The 23386-nt window shown below is 46.3% G+C and overlaps 1 protein-coding gene across 3 annotated transcripts in view; it reads left to right on the plus strand.

Annotated features, from left to right (window-relative positions):
• The window catches only part of PRKCA (protein kinase C alpha), a 370931-nt gene that overhangs the window by 234644 nt on the left and 112901 nt on the right, over window positions 1-23386 (plus strand). The gene's annotated exons all lie outside the window — the stretch shown is intronic.

A 23386-nucleotide genomic window follows, 5' to 3' on the forward strand; every position in this document is an offset into this window, starting at 1 on the left:
GGGAAGATCCCACGTGCCGCGGAGCGGCTGGGCCCATGAGCCATGGCCGCTGAGCCTGCGCGTCCGGAGCCTGTGCTCCACAACGGGAGAGGCCACAGCGGTGAGAGGCCCGCGTACCGCAAAAAAAAAAAAAAAACTCACCTCAAAGTGGAAACCACCCAAATGTCCATCAGCCGATGACTGGATAAATAAATGTCCTATATTCATACAGTGAATATTATTGGGCAGTAAAAAGAAGTGAAATCCTGATTCTTGCTGCACTGTGGTGAATATATCATGCCAAGCAAAAGAAGTCGGACACAGAAGTTCACGTTTCATGATCCCATTTACGTGTAATGTCCAGAATAGGTGGAGCTGTAGAGACAGAAAGTAGGTTATGGATGCCTCGGGCTGGGAGCAGTGGGGTGGCCACAGGGGAGTGGGCAGGAACTTCTTATGAGTTTGGGATTCTTTTTGAGGTGATGAAAATGTTCTAAAATTGACTGTGGTTGTGGTTACACAACTGTGTACTAAAAACCATTGAATTGTATACTTCAGATGGATTGTGCAGTATATGGATCGCATCATATTTTAAAGAAAAGAAAAGGAATTAGTGAACAGCCTTGCCCCCTCACCAGTCCCCACCGTAGTACCGAGCTGACATGACGGTGTACAAGCCTGTCGCAGGCGTGCTTTCAGGACACAGCCTTCGTGCTCCTGTTTCACTGCGGGGACCCGTCAGGGTTCATCCGTGAGTGGTTGATGCCAGTGAGGTGGCCTCACAGAAGCCGTGCTAATTATCAAAGTCATTCACAATGACTGTGTTTCTTTTTCATCCATCTTCATGTCCCCAAGGGCTCTGAAGACTCCTCTCTGATGGCGTTTCTTGGGGGCCCTTTAAAGAGATCCTTTCTGGGAAGCAGGGAGCCACGGACTGGAGATGGACCCATGATTCTAAAGCTTCAGGTGGGCAAGGCTCGAAGCAATGCGTCGTGTGGGCCGGCTGCTGCCACCACGCTGTTCACACTCAGTCTCTGCCACAAGCCACGGCCGTGTGCGCTCAGCAGACGTAGTGGGGAAATGGAGCCCTTGCTTCTGATACTTTCCTCCCGCCACCCCACAAACCCCTACAAATCCGTGCCCCGTTTCAGAGTTTCACCAGGAGTCTCTGGGTCATCTTTCCGTCCCCGTTGAACAGCTGTCTTTATGGCTGAGGTGCGAGAGCCCCCGACCGCCAGCCCTTGGTCACTCCTACGTGCAGCGAGTTTTCCATCAGTGGCTTTCTCACCACTGAAACAGTTCTTAGCTGACCAGCGTGTCCCCAGAGGCCGTTCGAGTAAATGTGGGTTTTTCATAGACGGGATATTGGCAATGCAGTTTGATTGCCTTTTAAGAGGAGACTCCCTGAGCGTCTATCCAGGGACCAAATCGGTCACGTAACAGATGCCTAGCGCCGCTCTGGGTCCTGGATAGAGGCTAAGGTCATGGTACCCGTGTGTGGACACCTGCAGCAGGAGATGAAACAGCTGCACAGGGATGCGGCAGGAGCTGTGATGCCCTTGGCAGGGACCCAGAGTGAGGGAGACGTCCTTGTGAAGTGGAGGTGGTCAGAAAAGCTCCCACCGCTGCGTCCCATCCTCCCTCCCCCTCTGTGGTCCAGGGACACTTGGGTGCTGCTCTCGGTCTCCAGGACCGCCTTGATTTGCCACATTACAAGTCACTCTGTTACACTGTCTCATGTAAGGGCGTTGGGGTGGAGGTGGTGGTAGGGGTTGCCATCCGCGTTAAAGTTCGCTGAGGACCAGGGTTCTCGGTGGGCTCGTCTTCTCAGCACTTAACACCATTCCTGGCACATCGTAAGCACTCAACAAATATTGAGTCAAGAAGCGAAGGAATGTCAAAGCTGTAGAGTCTCCTGTAGGGAAGGAGAGAAGTGAAGGCCAGAGGAACAAGGAAATATTTCAGGCATCGAGCTAAATATCTAAGACAGATAAATAACAGACGTGAATCAACGTGGTGCACATGCTGAAATCAGAGGGCTGTGTGTTTCCCCATCTCACCACCAATTTGCTTTAATGGTGTTGATCAGACCCAGACCGTGCCTGATGGTCCATTGTCAGTGCTGGTAAACACAAACGCTAAGAGTTAGTTTTCTTGGTAGCACGTCTGGTCCCTTAGCCAACTTGGGTGCTTCCGTGTGGATGTGCCAGAGCCTTAGCTGCTGTTTGTGGGTGCCGCCTCCCATTAGCTGGTCACGGGCAGCCTGGTTTTCCTTGGGTGCTGTCGTCTGATCCTAAGGCCCAGGGGTTGTTTGGGATGCCCGTACGATCAACCAGGTTTCACTTACGGATTTACATTTAATTTCGTGCACATTGTCATTTTGATTGTACAGAAGTTAAAAGCAATATTTTAAACTGAAAAGATTCGTCATCAATTTGGACAGCTGTGTGGTTCCTAGTGTTCCTTCCATTGTTAGGATTTTGTGATCCCATAGCCAGAACGCAGCGTGGAGCCTTCCTTGCTAGGGCTCTCTGTGTTGTAGTTGGGAAGCCGCAAAAACGGCTTTTGAATGCAGCGACCTATAGAAATCTGGATGGTTTCTTCTGAACAGGACGCTGTCAGAAAGTTTGGGTGAGTTTGAAAGCTAAGATGGTCATAGGGGACCATCTTAAAGATAAAACTGTCAAAGACAAAAGCGTTTACCGAGTCAGAACCCTCTGCCTGGCTAACAAACGTGAGAGTTTCCGTGGTGCCCGTGATCGTCTCCGCATGGCGGCGCTGATTTCTGTCAGCTGCTCGTGGAGTGTCGTGAAGCACATCGGTCTAATTCTGAAGTTTGGGTGCTGTGCAAAATTTCCCTTTGGTGGTGGACTTCACTCTGGTTCCAAGCAAGCAGTAAGAATGATATGCATTTTTGCAATTCTAAATTCTGGAACACTGCACTGAGCAGAATTTTTCTTTCTTAAGGGTCCAGGCCTATGCTTAAATCGAAAGAAGTAACACCAGCTTCTTCATCAGCTTAATGTCCTGTAAAGTTTATATGCTGCACATAAAATATTTTTTATAGTTTCATAAACTTGACCTCTGGCATTTGTTGCTTCCCACATTCTATGCTGATAGAGTTCTGTTGCTGGAAAGAAATTTAAGGGTCTTCCAGGCCATTGGTTTCCAAAGTGACTCTTTAGGGGGGAAACAAACATTCCCCAGTCCCATTATGGACCTGATCAATCAGAATCTCATGGGGTGTGGCCCAGAATTCGTGTCCTTGAAAAGCTGTCCAGTAGAGTAGGAAGGAGGATGGAAGAGTTTCTCACTGAAACAAAATGGGCCAGTAGATCATTGCTTAAGCTGGTGATGGGTGCTCAGGATTCATTGTTCTCGCTACTCTGCACGTGTTTGAAATTTTCCACAGTGAAAAGATTTCTTAAAAGTTTCCCAGGTGGTCTGATAATCAGCCAGGCTTGGGAGGTGCAATCTGCTCCCCTCTCTAAACAGGTGAGAATCTATAGGTGAAGGTGCCACGTGGTTCGTAGGTGGCATCTAGAACTCACGTTTCTGCCTCATTGGCCTGAGCTCTTCATGCCAGATTGTCTGCTCAACTAATCGTTTTGCTGACCTTCTTGGAATTTAAAAAAGCATTAAGAAATCTGACTGGTAGGATTCAACTATTTTTTTTTAAGCTCGGGGGAATTTTGCAAGATTTGTTTCTGCACACAGGTTCTTCTTTAAGATGCATTTACAGTCGTGCTGTGGGGCTGCAAGATAAACATGGGCTTTTCTTTTTCTTTTTTTCTTTGTTTTGAAGTCTTCAGGGATTGCATCTTTTTTTTTTTTTAATTGAAGTATAGTTGATTTACAATGTAGTTAGTTTCAGGTGTACAGCAAAGTGATTGTGTGTGTGTGTGTGTGTGTGTGTGTTCGTGTTCTTTTTCAGATTCTTTTCCCTTATAGGTTATTACATAATATTGAGTATAGCTCCCTGTGCTGTTGGTTATCTATTTTATATATAGTAGTCTGTATATGTTAATCCGAAACTCCTAATTTATCCTGCCCCTTTCCCCTTTGGTAACCATAAATTTGTTTTCTATGTCTATGGGTCTATTTCTGTTTTGTATATAAGTTCATTTGAATCATTTTTTTTTAGATTCCACATAGAAGCGGTATCATATGGTATTTGTCTCTCTCTGTCTCTGATGGACTTTTTGTGAATAGTGCTGCTGTGAACATTCCAGGTTTTGCGTACATAACGTGTTTTTGGTTTTCTCGGGTGTATACCTGGGAGTGAATTTCTGAGTCACGTGGTAACTGTGGTTCACTTTTTGATGTCCTGGCAGAGAGTTTTTTTGAAGCAGCTGCTCCATTTTACGGTCCCGTCAGCAGTGTATGAAGATGCCCGTGTCTCCTTGTTTTTGCCAGTGCTTATTATTGCGAATCTTCTTGATTCTGGTTACCCTAGTCGGTGTGAAAGTGGTATCTCACTGTGATTTTGATTTTCATGTCCCTAATGGTTGATGATTTTTTTTTTTTTTTTTGTGGTACGCGGGCCTCTCACTGTTGTGGCCTCTCCCGTTGCGGAGCACAGGCGCCGGACGCACAGGCTCAGCGGCCATGGCTCACGGGCCTAGCCGCTCTGCGGCATGTGGGATCTCCCCAGACCGGGGCACGAACCCGTGTCCCCTGCATCGGCAGGTGGACTCCAACCACTGCGCCACCAGGGAAGCCCATGGTTGATGATTTTGAACATCTTTTCATGTGTTCATTGGTCATGATATGACTCTTTTGGAGAAACGTCTGTTCAAATCCTTGGCCCGTGTTATACTTGGGTTATCTTTTCATTGTGGAGTTGTAAGAGTACTTGTTTTATTTTAAGCATGTCTCCATGTGAGTAGAAAAATGAATGGAAAAATAGTAAATATTTTAAACACCAAAGATGTATAAGAACAGTATTGCTTGGCTTAAAATATTGTTCCATGTAACATAGTTTTAGGAATCGTTTTGGTGGCTGGGGAGATCTGATATTGATTGTATAAATACGTTAAATATAGCGCACATATAGCATCCTGAATCCTTTTACAGCCTGCCAGGGTAGGTGCTAAGTCTACTGAGGGGAATGCTGAGTTAGTGGGGCAGCAGATTTACTTTGAGAACATTTTGATATTTGTGAATTTTTCTTAAATTTGTTATATAAATTTGAGACTCATACATGCAATTGAGACTATTGCACCGATTCTGTTGGAGGTTTTTTGTTTTTAACTAAGTTGTATGAAAGCTGAAGAGGTTAAGTATCTTATTTGTGGTATTGTGAATTCTTCCAGGGGAAGCGAACCTTCTTTTCTTACAGACAGTTGCAGGAAGTTATTGTTTCTGTCTTTAAATTATCATAATTGGGTTTCTTCGTCACAGGCTGGTAAAACTATGGAGTATGTATGAAGTCATGTTTATTCATTTGATATTACGACATTAAGTATACTAAACTTGATTATGTTAATTTCAGAAGAATAGAACATGCAGTGTAGAATTAGGCAAATATACACAAGTTGCAGTTGTGTGCCAGGATTGCTTATAGTTCCAGAGTAAAATCAAGTCTTATCCCCAAATCTAATTAGTGGCTGTTTGTTGGTGTATCTGACACACAGGTTTTCTCACCTCAGTAACAGGTGAAGTACAGCCTTGGCTCCTAGAGTTCTCAGCCAGTGTCCTGGAGCCTGTGCAGGCTCCTAGGGGTTGAGTCCAGGACAGTACAGCAGTGGTGGTCGGGGTCGAAAACTGGAGGTCAGATGCAGAGCAATCTACAGGAGAGAGCGTGCTATTTTGCAGATAGACAGAACTGGACCTCAGCTTTATCCTTTCATTAGTCAATGCTCCTTGATACTCTTTAAATCTGTCTCCAGGCTACTCGTTTCCTGGGGATGCTGTGGCACATTACCACAAACTGGTAGCTTAAAGCAACAGAAATGTGTCCTCGTAGGGTCCTGAGGCTAGAAGTCCAAGGTCAAGGTACTGGCAGGGCCGTGCTCCCTCCGAAGGCTCTCGCTCGCTTCTTCCAGCCTCCGGCGGCGCCAGCAGTTCTTGGCGTGTAGCTGGTGGCCTGTGGCTGCGTCACCCCAGTCTCTGCGTCACCCCAGTCTCTGCGTCACCCCAGTCTCTGCCTCTGTCTTCACATGGCCACCTTCTCTGTGTGTGCCTGGGTGTCTCTCCTCTTCTGATAAGGACACCAGCCATTGGATTTAGGTCCACCCCTAATCCAGTATGACCTCATCTTAATTTAACTAATGACGTCTGCAAAGACCCTGCTTCCAAATAAGATCTCATTATGAGGTTCTGGGTAGAATTTTAGCGGGGAACGGAACACCATTCGACCGAGAACACAAACCTAGCCACTTCATTTTTCAGGCACAACTTTTTAAATTAAATGGTTGTAGGTTTCCATGTATGTTACCTCCCACACAAAATAACCTGATAAGACATATCTTAGAAATGTGGGGGGCAGGTATGTAGTTGTGTGTTTCAGGAAGGGCTTTTAAAAAATCCAGATGGGAACAGGTATTTTTGGAGTATCTACTGCATGGTAGGCATCTTTACATGTATTATCTCATTTAATTAGGTGAAGGTACCTTCTTTTTATTCTAGCTTCTCACATAATTGCAGTTTACTAAATTAGTTGGCAAGATCTTAAAAAGTTACCATTTCCTGCCTGTTACCACGTCTGTGTCTTTCTCATGCCAAGTCTGTAACTCTTACTTGGGTATTAACAGCTGGTTTGGGACAGATTCTTAAGCTACTTGAACCTCAGTTTCCTCATCTGTAAAAGGGGGGCAGTAATTCACAGTACCTTATGCAACATTGTGATGGCTAACAAATACTATGTTTGTCAAATATGAAGTGTCCCACAATGTCAGTTCCCACTATTATGCTTTTTTTTATGGCTTTTTTTGAGGTATGTGCATGTTCTTTTTGTCATTACTGCCAGAGAGGGTTTAGGGATAGATGTATAGCAGACATCCTACTTTCCCATAAAGAAATTGTTATTCATGGGCGTACCAGTTAAGAATTGCGTGCAGCTGTAGGCATTAGAAAAATCTCAACTAATAGCAGTTTAAATAAGATCATTTGTTTTTTTTTCCCACGTGAACAGAATACAGAAGGGAGTAAGCAGGGCTTATGGGGCAGCTCCACCACCATCAGGAACAAGGTCTCTCTGCTACACCATCTGAGCCCATGGCTTCCATGCACAGTCTCCTCTGCCCCAGAATGGCTGCTGAAACTCCAGCCCTCATATTTGTGTTGCCTGCCACCCAAAGGGCAGAAAGGGCACCTCCTTTAAGCAGCTTTTCAGGAAGTCCACGTAACCCTTCACTCGTATCTCATTTATCACATGACCACGCTTAGGTGCTAGAGAAATGTTTTCTTTCACTGTAGATCTTAGTGTGTCCAGCTAAAATGGGGATTTTGTGACCAAGGAGAGAGGAAGTGGGTGTTGGGGTAGGTAACCAGCATTCTCTGGTTTTTGTAGTGGTGGGATTATGGTCTGCAGGCCTCTGCAGATAGCACTTGGGGATTGAGGGTCTGATCTGGAAGTGAGCCGTGTATGGAGCCCTGTTTCTGGGGTAAAAACATCCTGCTTTAGAACAGCAGCCTTGCAAATGATTTTTTGAACAACCCATTGATAAGCGGAGAACTGTCTATGCTCCAAGCCTGAGAGAAAATGAATGATTTACATCTCTGTCTTGTTCATCTCCTGCTCTAGCTGTTGGTCCTTCCGGGCCTGCATATGCTCTGGGAGAAGGAAGCAAAGCTCAGTGAGAGCTGCCTCCAGTTTAAAGGAAACCCACAAACTGTAACTATCAAGACCAGAGCATCACAGAGCATGACAGGAGCATCATCAGAGTCGTGACCCCGGGCCTGTCCGGGGTGATGTGAGGTCCCTCCCTTGTGTCACTCTGGCCTCCCTGCACCTGGGACAGGAGTGGGTCTCCAGGGTCCCTTTAAACTGCTTGGACTTGAACATTCAGTGTTTTACTTGCAGACCCAGAGCTAAGAAAAATTGCCCAATGTCTTTGCTCAGCCATTTCGCTGGGTGAGATTTTAGGCTACAAGACATTCATCACTGCTCTGAATCTAAGTTTCAGATGGGAAGAAAAATATACCTATCTTTTTATAATTCACAGTTTCCTGAGAGCCCAGTCAGGAAATCTGGCCAGGCCCTAGCCAACCATTGCTTGCTAATTCTCCATGAATGTTAGTTTTAGAAAATAAGTAGAAATCCACTTAGTGTGTGGACTTCATTTAGCACATAGAAGTGGCCGTGTGGGTGCCGGTCTCACACCTGCACGCCCGTAGTGATAATAGAAAGAACATTGTACAGTCGACCATCAGACTTGGACTCTAGCTCAGCACCAGGCAGCTGAACGTCTGGATCAAGTCCTTCCCCAGATGCGCAGTGAGTGACATGCAGTGATGGAGAGCCTTGTAGCACTGAGATTTATTACCTTGTTTATGTATTCAGTTCATTGCCCAGATGTCTTCTGAGCATCTGCTGTGCATGGGCCCTGGGGGCCCACGAGTGAATAAGGCACAGTGAGTGGCCGGTTCCGGTCTCTCCATGACTTATGCCCGGCCCGGGCCGGGAGCTGTGTGCACCTGTCCCCAGCCACCAAAGCCCATTCCCAAGAAGATGGGAACCACTGGGTGGAGTCTGCACTTCAGTGAGAGAGATTTGCTTTGAGCCACATCGTCACACAATTAATTAATTAGTTACAACTGTGGTAAGTGCCATATGCTTATATTCCAGAGAGATCCATCTGGGGGAAAAAGAGCAGAGTGGCTGGACGTTTAGGCAGGAGAGAGGGGCCTGGGGGTCGTGAAGAATCTCGAGGGGCCATGGGAAGCTAGCAGAGGGCTTTAAACGGTAGGACCACGGCCAGCTTCTTGACAAGAGCAGGAATTCTAGCTTCCCCACGGCTGGGTGTTGGGTAAGACAGGGACACAGGCCTGAACAGCTCACAATATTAAACAAATTTTTTAAATTAAGTTCCTCATTTATAATTCTGATTAACACAGAACATTTATAAACTACAGCCTCTGGAAAAGTGACACAAAATGCATTACAGCGTGTCATTCTCAGCCTCTTCCGGATGAAATACACGAGGAGCCCAAGATCAAAGGACACAGATGTTCTGGAGCCGTTTCATCTCCGGGCCTGATGGGGACAGGATGAGGGACTGGGTTTGTAACACGGACTGTCTGGTCCCTTTCATGTCTTTCAAGCTGCCTGGGTTTGGGCTGTGTTTCTTCATGTTTGTAATCTGGTTCTTGGGTGTTTTCCCCTCCTGGCTCACTGGCTGGGTTTGAGGCCCATCTTTGTTCTTCAGAAGGGCCCTGGTCCATCTGCCCCCAGAAACCTCATGTCATTATGTGACTTATACCAGTGTCACTGATATCAAAGTAGGGGAGGATTACAGGGCCTCGGAGATCAAAACAGAGCACATTTAGTGATAAACCAGGGGAAGTAGGCCAAGCCTTGTCCCCAATGGGCCTGTTCCATCCGTTTGGGTGAATTATGCATGAACTGGCCTGGAGCTGCCAGCACAGGCCGTCTCCCTCCGATTACCAAAACTGGCTCCAAATAGGGAAGAAATCTCCAGGCGGCTTCCTGACCGTGGCCACAGATGGGCACGTCCTTAACCCTCATTTTTTAAAAACCATATGGAAATTGGGTCAGCACTCCACAGTCCGTAATGAAGAACGTTAAGGACTTCTGGAAATAAAGCACCTTTATGCCCCTCTAGTAGAGCAGGAAGCTCTTACATGGCAATGAGAGAGAAACTCTCACTGTTTTGAATCGTTATTGAGATTTTATCAGGCTAGGAGGCAGCAGGCTAATTTCTCAAGGCCGTTCTGGTGCCAGAAACATATTGTGTCATGAACATGTAGCTTGTCCAACGTGGTTCCCTGGGGTCAGAAGAAATGTTGCGTTCATTTTAAAGTCAGGGTACGACGTTGAAGGAGCCTCTTGTCCTAGAGATGCTGAGATCGCCTCCTTTCAACTTATGTCAAGTATTTCACTTATAAAACAAAAGATTAACTATATTTGGACCGGCTATGACTTTAAAAAAAAAATCATGATTAAGGGGGAGAAAAAAAACCCTTCGATTAATTCCAGGTACAATTTTGAGAAAGTTCTGGGCATTCAACAATTCGATGGCTCTCAAAGATAAGTCGTAGACGTCACGTCACGAGGGATTGCAGTATCTGAGACTTGACTCGTGAATTTTGATAGAGGAAACTCTGACTCAAGCGATTCCACATTCTGGGAAATGCTCGCATTCTGTCCTGCGTGTCTGCCTTCCCCAGGGACGTGGGCTGGGCTGGGGACAGAGCCTCTGCTGAACAGCTGGAGTCATAGCTAGAGAGCCCGGGCCCCACTGCTGCAGGTGTAAACTCTTCCCCCTTCTTCCCTGCTCCCCTTCCTTCCATCCATCTGCCATCTTACTTCCCTCTTATTTCTAGAACCTTCAGATTCTCCCTAGGAAATGGGTAAGGAAGGGGAACCCACATGAGTGAAGCGGATCGCGTTGGGCACAATTAGCCCTGAACACCACGTACCTTCCCTTGTGAGCTGAGGAAGGAAGGCCTTATGGGCTTACAGAGTCTCCCAGTGCTGGCCGTTTTCTAGGCCGTGTATTCTGAGCCAGTTGGAGGACCGAGCGTGGGGAGAATAACTTAGCAAAGTGGCAAAAGTCGTGGTTTCTCACCGAGGTGGCTGCAGCTGAGTGGCTCTCACGAACGGCTGGATTATGGAAGTCAGAACGGGTGGTAAAAGGAAACAAATGGGCCTCTCTCCGTCACCGACTCTTTCTACCGTCTAGGTAAACTAGTCCCAACTGGATTGCTACTCTGGCAGGTGTCAGCCCTCCCAGGGCCGGAGGTCTGAGGAAGCCACCTGTGTAGGCAGAAGCGGTACAGCTTTTAACAGTGCGAGCAGCAGCTGGCTCTGTCTAAGCAGGACTGTTGCGTTTTTTTCCCCTTTTTTCCCTGGAAGGAAGTGACAGTTGAATGCCCTGGCATTTTCACATGGCCTATTTTCCCTGTGGGAAATTCTTACAAATATCCATTAAGTCTGGTTTGTATATGCAACCCAAGGGCGTACCCCTCAGACAAATATCATTATCTTCATCCACGAGATGGAAGCCTTCTGGAGATGGTGGCTCTGTGCCAGCTCCTCCAAGCCACAGGTTTGGGCAGAGCTCAGCCGTGTTGAAACCCATCCTTCTCCTCCCCCGCTCGGCGTCTCAAGGCAAAACCTCACTAAGCAGATGTCTCAAGAAGTGTATCAGAGTCCCTGTTAAACCTCTGAAAGGGAAGGAAGGAAAGAAGGAAAGCGGGGGTGAAGCTGCCTGTATGAAGTCCAGAAGACGAGGGCTTCTTGGAACCCTTCCTTTGCTTGCCTAACCCCATTCTGAGGTTATAAAGTAAGGGAGGGGCTAGATTGAGATGCGGGTAGTTGTTAGAGACAGCCCAGAACATCGAAGAAAACAGGCATTTTTGGGTAATTAAAAAAAGAAAATTCAAGTCAGCCAGACTGTCACGGGTCCCCTTCAGTGGCCACAGCGGTGGCTGAGAACACAAACCCGTAAACAAGTGTCTTCCAGAGCAGCTCGTGCCGCTTCCAGAGCCTCCGAGGAGAGGCGTGTCACCCTGTCACGTGACCGGCAGCCAGAGGAAGACGCGGAAGCAACCAGCTCTTCTTCTCCCCAGCTCGGCGGAACCTTGATGAAATGGCTAAAAGCCACAGAACCGCCCAGCCGCTCCACGAACGGCCTCTCCTCGCTGCTGCCTGCCTTCCTGAGCCCATGAAAAACCCAGCTAGCTCCCTTTCAAGAGCATCTCCAGAAGCCTGCACCTTCAGAGAGGGAAGGGCACTGCGTCTGGTGGTGAAATAAGCGTCCCAGTTCCTGGCGGGAAGACAACAAAGAAGAGGCGGCGCCCAAACAGGAACATTCCGCCTTCCTGGAAGTGACCAGCGGATGGACTCGTGTTCCCGTCCGAGTGGCCGGGGCTCTGTCCCACCGCTGCCCCTGTAGCCGCAAGAGAGGCCGGCAAGGGTGTTCTGTTACCCCCCAGGGTGTCACTCCAGCAAAACCCAGAGACCTGTTCCTAAGGGGAAGAAGGAAGAATGGACTTTGGTCGGGAACCTAGAGCATCGGCGGCGGGGAGGGAATCCAGGTCCCCAGCCATGGGAGCTGAGTGCTTCTGCAGGCCGTGAGCGCGCTGTCAGCAGCCCGCTGGCACAGCGACACGCTCGTGTCCAGGCACCCGGCTGTCAGCCGTCCACAGGAAGTGCGCCCGCGTTTACTGCACCTCGAGAGCCACGGCTTCGGCCCAGCTGCTCTCCTGATTATTCTGTGCCTGTTTGTACGGGGAACTAGACCTATCTGGCAGCTAACAAAATAGCCTTGAGGCTTGGAATCCATTTGATCCCGGAGCATCTGGAAGGAGCTCGGCTGTGTAGTTCCTTGATGAAGGTGTCCCCTGGCAGTGGAGGGGGGGTTAAGTCTATCTGGTCACCAGCACGGCCCTTTCAGTGACTACGTTCTAGCTCACGCATCTGCTGCTAACAAATACTAACCCTTAGTTAACCTAACGAATCCCTGTCTGCAGAGGAACTGAAAGCTCTGTAGGGAAAACTCAGGTTGATCCTGCTGTCCAAGTAAGGTGGCCCCTCTTTCCCAAAATTCTGGATGGACTGAGCTGTCCAGGCTATGAAATTGTGGGCCTGCAGGCTTCAGAAACGCGCCAGCGCAGACCCAGGAGACGCCTGAGTTTTCGAGGTCCACGAGCCGATGTTTTCTTTCTTTAACATCTTTACTGGAGTATAATTGCTTTACGTTGTTGTGTTAGTTTCTGCTGTATGACAAAGTGAATCAGCTATACATATACATATATCCCCATATCCCCTTCCTCTCGCGTCTCCCTCCCACCCTCCCTATCCCACCCCTCTAGGTGGTCACAAAGCACCGAGCTGATCTCCCTGTGCTATGCGGCTGCTTCCCACTAGCTGTCTGTTTTACATTTGGTAGCGTATATATGTCCATGCTACTCTCTCAACTTTGTCGAGCTGGCGTTTTCTTGATAATGGTTTCACAGTTCAGGTGTGTCTTTAAATATTTCTGTTAGAAACTCATCAGAATCGTGACCTTATCCATCGAGGCATTTAAAAATGTGATCATTTCTTCTCCAAGGACCTACAAACCCTATTCTCCTCCTGTGTGCTTAAAGACGTACTTTGCTCTAAATTTACTCTCGTAAAACTTGGTCCGATCAACTAAATTATACCACCTGTCTTGACCACCTAGAAGTCAGCTGGGAGGTTCATTTGTTCCACTTTGGAAATAGAAATCTTTTCATATCTGCATTAGAACCAGATTTCTTGACAAAGACTGTGGTTCTTGGGGTGAGAGTTAAGTGAAAGCATTAAAAATCTATATCGATGCACTAGGAAGCACCTGTCAGGAGGACAGATACTTGTAGCTGATCTGGTGTTTGTGTTGATGTGTTTCCTTAGAAACTGTCACAGAAACCTCAGAGAATGGCAAGTAAGGGGACAAACGAATATCCCCTCTAGCTGCGTATAGGTTCCAGATATGTTCAGGAAGATTGCATTCAAAGCAGCGTTTCGTTGTGTCAGAAAAACTTCGATCCTCACGTGTGTTCGCTGCATTAAAACTTGGCGGGGATTTAAAACTAAGTTCAGAGTCCATATTAAGAAAAAGTTCTCTAAAAAGAGACTTAATAACAATCGTAACAATACATTGGCAGCCCGTATGAATACTGAGTTGTTCATAGTTACTTGCGTGCAAACAATGCCCATCTCCATCTGTAATCTGAGAAACAAGATTAGTAATAACAGAGGAAAGCTGATTACAAACAGGTATGTTTACAACCAAAATTTTAGCCCAGCAGAGCAGATCCAGTGGCCCAGAGGATGGCTCACTTCTTTTAATCGGTGCTTAAGGGCAAAATAACAGTATAACTAAATAATTTTAAAGTGAGTTGTAACGAGACTTGACTTACGGTCTTTCCTTAGGACCGTGGTTCTCATTTTAATGTGCGAAACCGACATCCCTAGAAAATAAAATGCCAGAGGAACATTTGTCAGGTGATGAGCTCCATAAACTGGAAGGCATGACCTTTCCCAGGAAACCGTTGGTTTGCGAGGAGCTTTAATGCTGAGGCCGAGACCGAGACCGGGAGCTCTGTTGCATGTTCAGCCGTCTCTTCCCTTTTCCCGAAGGACAGACGGTAAAACAGTTTTTTTCCCCATCTTGTCCTGGTGCCACATCTCGTTTCTTTGGTAAAAGAAGTTGAAATGCTCCCTCTTCCCACCAAAGAAACCTGCATCCTCACTCTCAGTGGCATAAACTCACAAGTGAAATCAGCTGTAAGTTCTAGAATTTTCCTAAATGGGTAACAGTGTAACTGGTATTTATTTAGTTTCCCATCCTTAAACATATGACCTTCGCTGGATCTTTTTGCCTAAACTTGAGGTTGGCTTTTTGAGAGACAGAAATATATCAAAAGGTGCTGTGTCTGTTTAGAGACCCTGGAAGGTTCATTTGCAAAGCACCTTCCTTTAAAGGTGTGTCACCTGTGAAAGAGTTGGTTGGAGGCTGCAGTGGGGATTAAGTGTCACCGTTGTCATGACCTTCAGCAAACACATATTGAGCTCCCAGGAGGTGTAAGATACGGTCTCTGATCTCTAAGAGTTTTCCATCCGTAGGGAGGGATACAGGATTCATTCCTTCATCTGACAGATGCTGGCGAAGCGTCTGCTTTATGCCGGGCCCTGTTTGGGTATTAGTGGTTCAGCCGTGAAGAAGGCAGCAGGGAGGTCTTCTCTAATCGTGGAATTTACATTTTAAAGACAAAGAATGAAGAGTTTAGAAACAAGTGAAAACTAAATAAGGAAAATAATTTCTGATCAAGTGGTGAGAAGAAATAAGCTACTAAAACGCGGAGTCTCTGGGGGACTCCTGGAGATGGGAGGGGGGCTGAGCCTGAGGAAGGGGCGTCCATGTGGAGCCCTAGTGCCCGATCTGAGCAGAGGGACGGCAAGTGCAAAGGCCCTGAGATGGGGACAGAGCAGCAAAGGTCCTTCGAGAGCCTGCAGGAAAGGGTGGGCGGGCTGGGTGTCAGTGGGGGGTGGGCGCATCTGGAGGTGCAGCTGGCGCCTGCGAACCCCGGGCTTCTCCCCGAGGGGGGAGGCAGGCTTGAGGGCAAGCAGCGGCCCGGGGAGGGGTGGGGCCGGTAGGGCGCTGCCGCACCACTAGGCCGGGGAGCCGCTGGGACGTTCTGAGCCGAGGAATGTGTGCCAGGCAGTGGATCACGACAAGTAATATGGTGGGAGTGGGGGGTGGTGGATGGGGAGGGAGCCCTCAGAGAGCAGATGAGTGCCGCCCGGCATCGGGTGGCAGCCTTGGGGGCGTGTGCAGGGCCGGTTGAGGCGCGCAGCCCGAGACACAGGCCAGCTCCGGTGGCTCCCCGCAGAGCCCGAAAGCCCCTCCCTGGGTCTCTGCAGTCAAGGGCTTTTGAGGAGGAACGGGAAGGAGATGGGTGGCTTGAACGCGGTGTCCCAGGGCGGGGGTGATCTCGGGCTGTTGGCCACCTATGGCTGTTTAAATCTAAACGGATGGAAGGTAAAGGAAAAGTGAAAATTCGCAGGTCCTCCGCGTCTCAAGTGCTCAGCACGCAGCTAGCAGTCAGTGCAGGGGACACCGCAGCGGCTCCGCTGGGCAGCGCTGGGCCGGGCCATTGATTTGTCTGATGAGCAAGCCCTCCGTCTTCCTACACATCGTGGGAAAGTCTCCCGGGGGTGCATCTCACAAACTACCTTCCCTGTAGAAATTTCTGTTTGTACTTCCGGACACCAAGTAGATTCTTTGTGAAGTGACGTCGGTTTGGCTGTCAAATGCTGCGGGCTTAATCAAGAATTAGAAAAATTGCGTTCCGGAACGAACAGAATGTTCAGATTGCATGTACCGTAGAGGCTGAATACAATTTCAGCCTGATTTAACTTCTCTGGAGTCGCCGGTTGTGAAGGCGAGGGCCACACACAGGCTCTGAAACGTGGGTTCCTGGGCGCTGCAAGGGTAGCAGGATTCCTCTCTGCTCTCAGGGTGACAATCCTTAAAAGTCATCAGACTTCCCATCCCTGATGGCATGCTGTTCCCCTCTAGTGGAATCCGAGGGTATCTGTCTTTCTACTCCAGCTTGGACATATTTGCAATAGCAGAGGAGATGTGAATCCAGAGATATCTGGGAATAATAGTAACCTGATAATCTGGGAATCTAGACATATTAAAGATGGAAGATGCCATTGTCATGTATTTCTGCTTTATGATAGGCGGCTGCTTTACATTTTATCTTTTTTCCTGTTCTCATGGGAAAATAGCCTTCTGCCCTGGGTCCATTTGAGTTACTTGGGGGAAGGAAAAGTTTGGGCATGTGTACAGTGTATCAGGTTTATCCTGATACCGGAAGGGGGCTTCTTGCCCAGTCTGTTTCTCTGTCTGCCTCTGGTTCAGCATCCAGCCCAGGGTCAGACCCATTACCTGAGCCAAAGGCCTGCGTTGAAATCCTGAATTTTACCACTTTTACTAGCCATGGATCTCGCTGAAACCTTTCCCAATCCTCAGTTTCTTCATCTCTGACTGTCCTCCTTTGACCCTTCCCGGCTGTTTCACAAGATAAAGGAAGTAGTAAGCTGGGTTCTGTGTGTTTATCTGAGCTCTTCCCCCCTACCACCACCACACACACACACTGTTTCTGGCAGTATCCTGTTAGAAAGGATGGGTAAACAGGTACCCTGGAAATACGTTTCTGAACCCTGCGTGTACAGGTAGACCAAGGGGGTGGGGCTGTCGGCGGCTGCCTTTAAATTGGTTACAGGGGACCACAGGCTGCCATCTGGTTTGGTTATATTTCCCCTTTTCTTTTAAATGTTGACTTTTTCTAAAGTCAAGCCAGTGAACAGGGGGAAAAAATCATTTTTAGAATACTAGCGATCACAGTATTTCTGTATTCTCAAATACAGAGACCATCACTTAGAGACATTTGCACAGATGTCTTTACATAGCACCCCTCCCCCTTCTGCTTGCTCCGTCTCCACCTCGTAGCCTCCCTGGAAGGGGGTGGGCAGCTGGGGCAGTGGAAAGAGGAAGCACCGAAGATTAGACGTTGGGATAAACAACAAGGTCCTACTGTGCAGCACAGTATCCTATGATAAACCATAATAGAAAAGAATATTTTTTTAAAAATGTATATATATATGTATAACTGAAGCACTTTGCTGTATAGCAGAAATTAACACAACATGGTAAATCAACTATATTTCTATTAAAAAAATCATCCAGTGTCTTAACCAAAAAAGAAAAAAAAAAAAGACTAAATGTTCGTCAGGGCAAACCATGCTGAATTTCTGCTTTAATTGTAACACTTAAAACGGTTTGCTGTGAGTAGAAATATTAGCATGTTCTCAGTGATATTTTTGCTAGGTATGTTTCACTTAAATAACAACAAAAAAGGTATTCAAATACCTTTCAAATACCTATTCAAATAGGTATTCAAATGCATATTCAAATTCAAATGCCTATTCAAATTCAAACTTCATATGTGCCAGGGGTTTAAGATGTGGGATTGAAGAACTGAACAAGTGCTATTTTTGTCATTACCCTTCCAGCTGAGCTCTGGGAGGAGTTGCTTGGGATGCATTTAAAGTCACAGGGGGTGGAAAGTGCATTAGTGTCGCCTCCTGTTGTTTAAAAAAAAATAGAAAGGAGGGAATACATCTGCTTGATGCGGGTGCGCGCTCCAGAACCAGCAGCACGCAGCAGCCAAAGGCAGAGATGCTTGCACAGCAGTGAGGGGGACTGTGCAGTGTGCTGCTGCAGGACCACACAGTGGTGCCTGTGACAGTGCTTCTCGTGGGCGAAGGTCAAGGTGGAAGAGCCACACGGTCACATCTGTACAGCTGAACCCAGTGCATCAGTGTAAAGCTAAGCGCCAGAGACTTTGTAGCAGAGGCTAGAAATAGAGATTTTTTCTTTCTTTTTTAATTTGTAAGGGGTTCTCCTGCTTTATGGCTTTAGACCAGCCATGCTTAACTGACAAATGGCTGGAGATTTACCATCCCCCAAATGACTGAACCTTCACTGTTTCTCAATTCCCAGTTTAAGAAAAGGAGCAAAAACATATCAATAGAAAGAACAGTAAATCCTTGAGACGAGCTGCAATTGGAGGTAAGAAAATGTCAACCAACATTTTGTGGCGGCTCAGCCATCAGTGAGCAGATGGGGAAATCCTAATTCAAGGACAAATGCCTGCACGTAACAGAAATCAAGTAAAAGCCAAGAGTTACATATCACTCTGTTTTTCACCAAGACGTGAAACTGGTTACTTGCAAGCTTATCCAGGAGGCTCAGCAGCCGGCCAGCCCAGCCAGAATGTCTTGATCAAAAACAGACCCCTGGGGCTTCCCTGGTGGCGCAGTGGTTAAGAATCTGCCTGCCAGTGCAGGGGACACGGGTTTGAGCCCTGGTCTGGGAAGATCCCACATGCCGCGGAGCAGCTAAGCCCGTGCACCACAGCTACTGAGCCTGTGCACCTAGAGCCTGTGCTTTGCAATAGGAGAAGCCACCGCGATGAGAAGCCTGTTGCCACTGCAATGAGAAGCCCGCGCACCGCAACGAAGAGTAGCCCCCGCTCTCCACAGCTACAGAAAGCCCGCGCGCAGCAACAAAGACCCAACACAGTCAAAGATAGGTAGATAGATAGATAGATAAACTTATTTTTAAAAAAGATTAAAAAAAAAACCAGACCCCGGGCTTATAATGGATGCGTAGCTTTTCATTTTACTATTTCATGTTCATCCCTTTGGCCCAAGGTTTCCACTTCTGGCTTTTTTCCTGAGGAGCTGATAAGACACTTGCACCGTGTGTGCTCACAGACACCTGTTGGTAGTGTTGTTTGTAATAGTGAAATTGGAAGTAACCTCAATGTCCAGGAACTGGGGACTGATTAAATCAAATATGGTTTGGCCACATGATAAAATATCACAGTATAATGAGACACTGCTTATATTTAATGACTTGGAAAGATGTTGGAGATGAACTGTTTAAGAAAAGTAAAAAAATCACAGACCAGCCTGTTTGGTATGATTCCTAAGAAAACACACACCTCCACACTCTCATATCTTTTTGAATGACGCATACCCAAAATACAAGATTGTCCTTTCTACTTTGTATTTTCTAGTCTTATTATGACAAATACGATCTCACCTACATAACTGAGCCTGTGAGTAAACAACTGGGCATTAATAATGGGTGATTAATGTTTACCACAAGGTTATAATCAAAAAGATCACTTGGCGTCGGGAAGTAAATATCTCACGTAGCTCGGAGAGGATTGCCACTTTGGAAATATTTACTGGGAGTAATAAACAATCTGGGGAAGGAATCAGGCATCTAGAGAAAGGAAGGATCCTGCCCACTCTGGACTGTGCAGTCAAGAAGGAGACAGGAACACAGCCTCTGCCTAGCCTGTTTTGTTTAATCAGTTGAACCAATACTAGGTGCTTGGGAATTCCACCGTGATAGGGAGGCGTGAAAGTCAGCCTTCCTGCAAATAATGTTGTACTTTTTCGAGTCCGTGAAAAAAATCAGTGCAGCATCCCTGGCATATTATCCACCCACCAAATCTTAGGTTTCAGATCTGTCCCATCCCATCTCAGAGTGTCAGCCAGGGTTCCTCACGTGAACAACCACCCAATTCTGTCTTTACTCAGTGAAACAAAGATGATGGAATCTTGGAGATGCTTGAATAAATACGTCTCCATTTACCTCTGATTTGTTCTCAGAGAGTCATATAAACTTGGCCATGAATTTTTTTGGGGGGGAGACAAATAACTGTTGAGGGCTGGCGAGGGTTCACATAATTAAGATGCTTCTTGGGTTCCTGTTTTGTTTTCCCTTCAGACTGGGGCATTGGAGCTAACGAAATCTCTAAGTAGCACAAATATTGTTTGGTGCTTTCAAAAATGCTATAAAAGTTTAATAGAGAAGCAGATGGGTGGTTGCCAGCGGTTGTGGATGAGGGGAGGGTATGGCTCTAGAGGGGCGGGTAGTACAGGGGGCTTCTTTGTGGGGCTAGAGTTCTTCTGTATCATGACCATGAATGTGATCAGTTTCATAGGAACTACACACACACACACACACACACACGCAATGAGTGCGTGTAAAAACCAGTGAAATCCATATAATAGCATTGTACCTACGGCCATTCCTGGATTTTGACCGTGTTACTACGGTTTTGTAAGAAACCATCCGTGGAGGGAAGCTGAGTGAAGGGTTCCATGGGAACTCTCTGCAGTTTTATAGCTTGTGAGTCTAAAAATAATTCAAAACAAAAGCTTAAAACGGAAAAAAGTAACGTTCTTTTAAATGTGAGATTTTCCTGAGAAGATTGTCATTTGCAAGATTTGTCATAAATCTAGTTAATTAACTCACCTGATTGAACGGACAAAGAAACATAATATTTGAATGATTTTTTTTCCCCTCAGAGGAGTCAGGTTGACTTTAGGAAAAGGAAAAATGATGATACATCCTTGACACAGAAACTTTCATGAACTCCTGGGTATAAAGTATAGATAAAGAGGTAAAGGAACAGATGTGGAAGATTGGGTTATTTCCCCTACTGTTTGCTCTGTCACCTGTGAGAGGGTGATGGCGCCACCCATCGCCACGTGGCCAGCAGCTCCCCACAGAGGACAGGATCTCCCCCAGGGTCAGGCTTGCCCTGTGCTCGGACCGGTGGCAGCCAGGGGCTGAGAAGTATGCCTCTTGCAGGAACAGATTTCGTTGTTCAGTTCCTACCTCTTGATTTTCTTCCCCTGATACTGGGGTGTCCCCAGGAGTGGTGGCCTCTTAATCCCTTAGTCCCAGAATGAGCACTGCTACCCTGCAGCACCTGACATAGAACATGAGTGAGAAATAAAGGTTTGTTGTGGAAAGCCAATGAGATTTGGGGGTTTTTCCATCACAGCTTTGCTGCTAAGCTAATGTGATACCTAAAAGGTAGATGGTTTATTTGACGTCACCAACTTGAAACTATGTTCAGTTGACCTTAACCCTACAAGATTTCAGTTGGAAGTTCTCTGCTGTTCTTCGTCACATAATATAAAATGGCAAAGGACTGAGCTCTCCGTGGGTCTTTGCAGATTCTTTTATTATTCAGTTCACTGCCCCTTCCTGGGGAGGATTTTACACCCTTGGCCCGTTGACTTTGGCTTGGCCGTGTGTCTTGCTTTGGCCAGTGAAGTGTGAGCGGAAATGATGGCACCGTTTTCAAGTGGAAGATTTAAGAGGCATTGAGTGGTTCTGCCATTTCTCTTTTTCCTTTGCCATGAGACTGGCAGTATCCCAGGGAGGGGCTGCTCTCTTGGGTCCCAGGGTGAAGAGTGAGAAATAAATGTTTATTGTGGTGAGCCACCGAGAGTTCAGAACTTGTTAACACAGTATAACACAGCCCCTCCCACGTGAAACAGGACCTGAGCCAGACCTGGAGCCTTCACTGTTATGGACACACCACCTGGCACACAGTAGGTGTACAATAGATAATTTTTGACGTATAATGAAGAAATCGATAGCTAACTAGGAAATAGCTTTTTTTTTTTTTTAAAAAAAAAAAGTCTATTCAGCTCTTCTACACATTTTAAAAAATATATTTATTTATTTGGCTGCGCCGGGTCTTAGTTTGCAGCCTGCGGGATCTAGTTCCCTGACCAAGGATCGAACCCGGGCCCCTGCATTGGGAGTGTGGAGTCTTATCCACTGGACCACCAGGGGAGTCCCGGAAATACCTTTTTTTTTTTTTTTTTGCTGAATAATAGTTAGGCTTTGTGGTTTCAATTGCATATTTCAAGCATCTTATTTTAATATCAGAATTTCATACTAAATCATCAAAGATTCTTTTGGAATGTGAAAGCTGTAATTGATAAGATGTTTATATATGTCAGGTTCTCCTGAGATGTTAACATATAAAATTTACTACAAAGTAAGGAAATGCTGGTTATATTATAGCTTTTAATTAAGATTTCAGTTTTATTGATGGCTGGTGGGACCAGATATCTGCACCGTGGTCTCATGTAGACACCTTCTCAGCAGATTGCTGGGGAAGCTACAGACAAAGCCGTTTACCACCAGATATAACAGCTGTGCCCCGAATTCCTTCACCATGTGTAGGCTGTCCCTCTAAATGGTCTCATGAACGGGGTGAAATAGAACCGAATAAATTCAGCTGGGATTCCTGGTAATTTGGATTACGTAGATAACGTATGAATTCATTTTTTTTTACTTAAATCGTTTCGATAGTGTTTAGAGCCTCCTCTCACTGTTACCTCTGAAACTAGTCAGAGGTCTATTTTACTTATATATCTATCTAGAGAAAAGCTGTTTTATTGTTCTCTATCCGAGGGTTATTTTTTATTCTGTTTTTTATGTAAATGTCACTATATTTTATGTTTCCCTCTGTAGCTTGCTGTTTTCATTAGACAATATATCTTGGGGATCTGTCCATCTAGTTACAGAAAGATCTAGCTCATTTGATTTAACTGCTACAGAGTATTCCAAAATTTAAGTAAATTATGGTTTATTTGGCCTTGCTGGTAGCTATTTATATAGAATTTTTAAATAAGACTCTGTCACTTCTCATTTAATGATTACAACATCTTACATAGCAGGGCAAAGAACCCGTAAGGATCTTTCTGCTAGCAAAGCTGGGTTTGACAAGGTAGTCCAATTGTAAGGGTAAGTGTTACTCATCAGAATAAAATGGGGTTACGTTAAGATCAAAAATTAACTGTCACCAGAAATGGAAGATCCTTAGTTCTGTTTTAGAGCAGGCCACATTCAACAAGACCGGTATTATCAAAGGCAAAGCACACTTGAGCAGGCTGATTCCTGAGCCTGAGAAGGGCTGTCAGAGCCTTGTTTGCTCAACACGCGATGTCCAATGTAATGATTAGAATCGTATCCAAGTTACATGAAGTCACCCTCGTCAGATGATCTGGTTTTGGTCATACTCTGATGTTAACAAAAAGTTTTAAATAGGAATTTTTAAAATCATAGACTTAAACAAAACAAAACAAAACTTGTTCCCAAGAAATTTAAGGTCACAGAAATAATGCCAAATTCACCCTCGGAGCAGTGTTTTTGGTGTTGCTTGTGTAGTCAGCACGGGGGTGACGTTTAGACCCAAGCTTGGCTTACAAGTGTGCTTCATGGGAACACATCAGATGGTGAAACAGGGACCTTTCCTGGTACGTGGAGGGAGCAGCTTGAAGGAGCCACACTGC

This window comes from Delphinapterus leucas, chromosome 19 (assembly GCF_059928025.1).
Source record: "Delphinapterus leucas isolate spDelLeu-1000000601 "Yukka" chromosome 19, BTC_Dleu_Yukka2, whole genome shotgun sequence".
In the NCBI taxonomy this organism is placed as follows: Eukaryota; Metazoa; Chordata; class Mammalia; order Artiodactyla; family Monodontidae; genus Delphinapterus; species Delphinapterus leucas.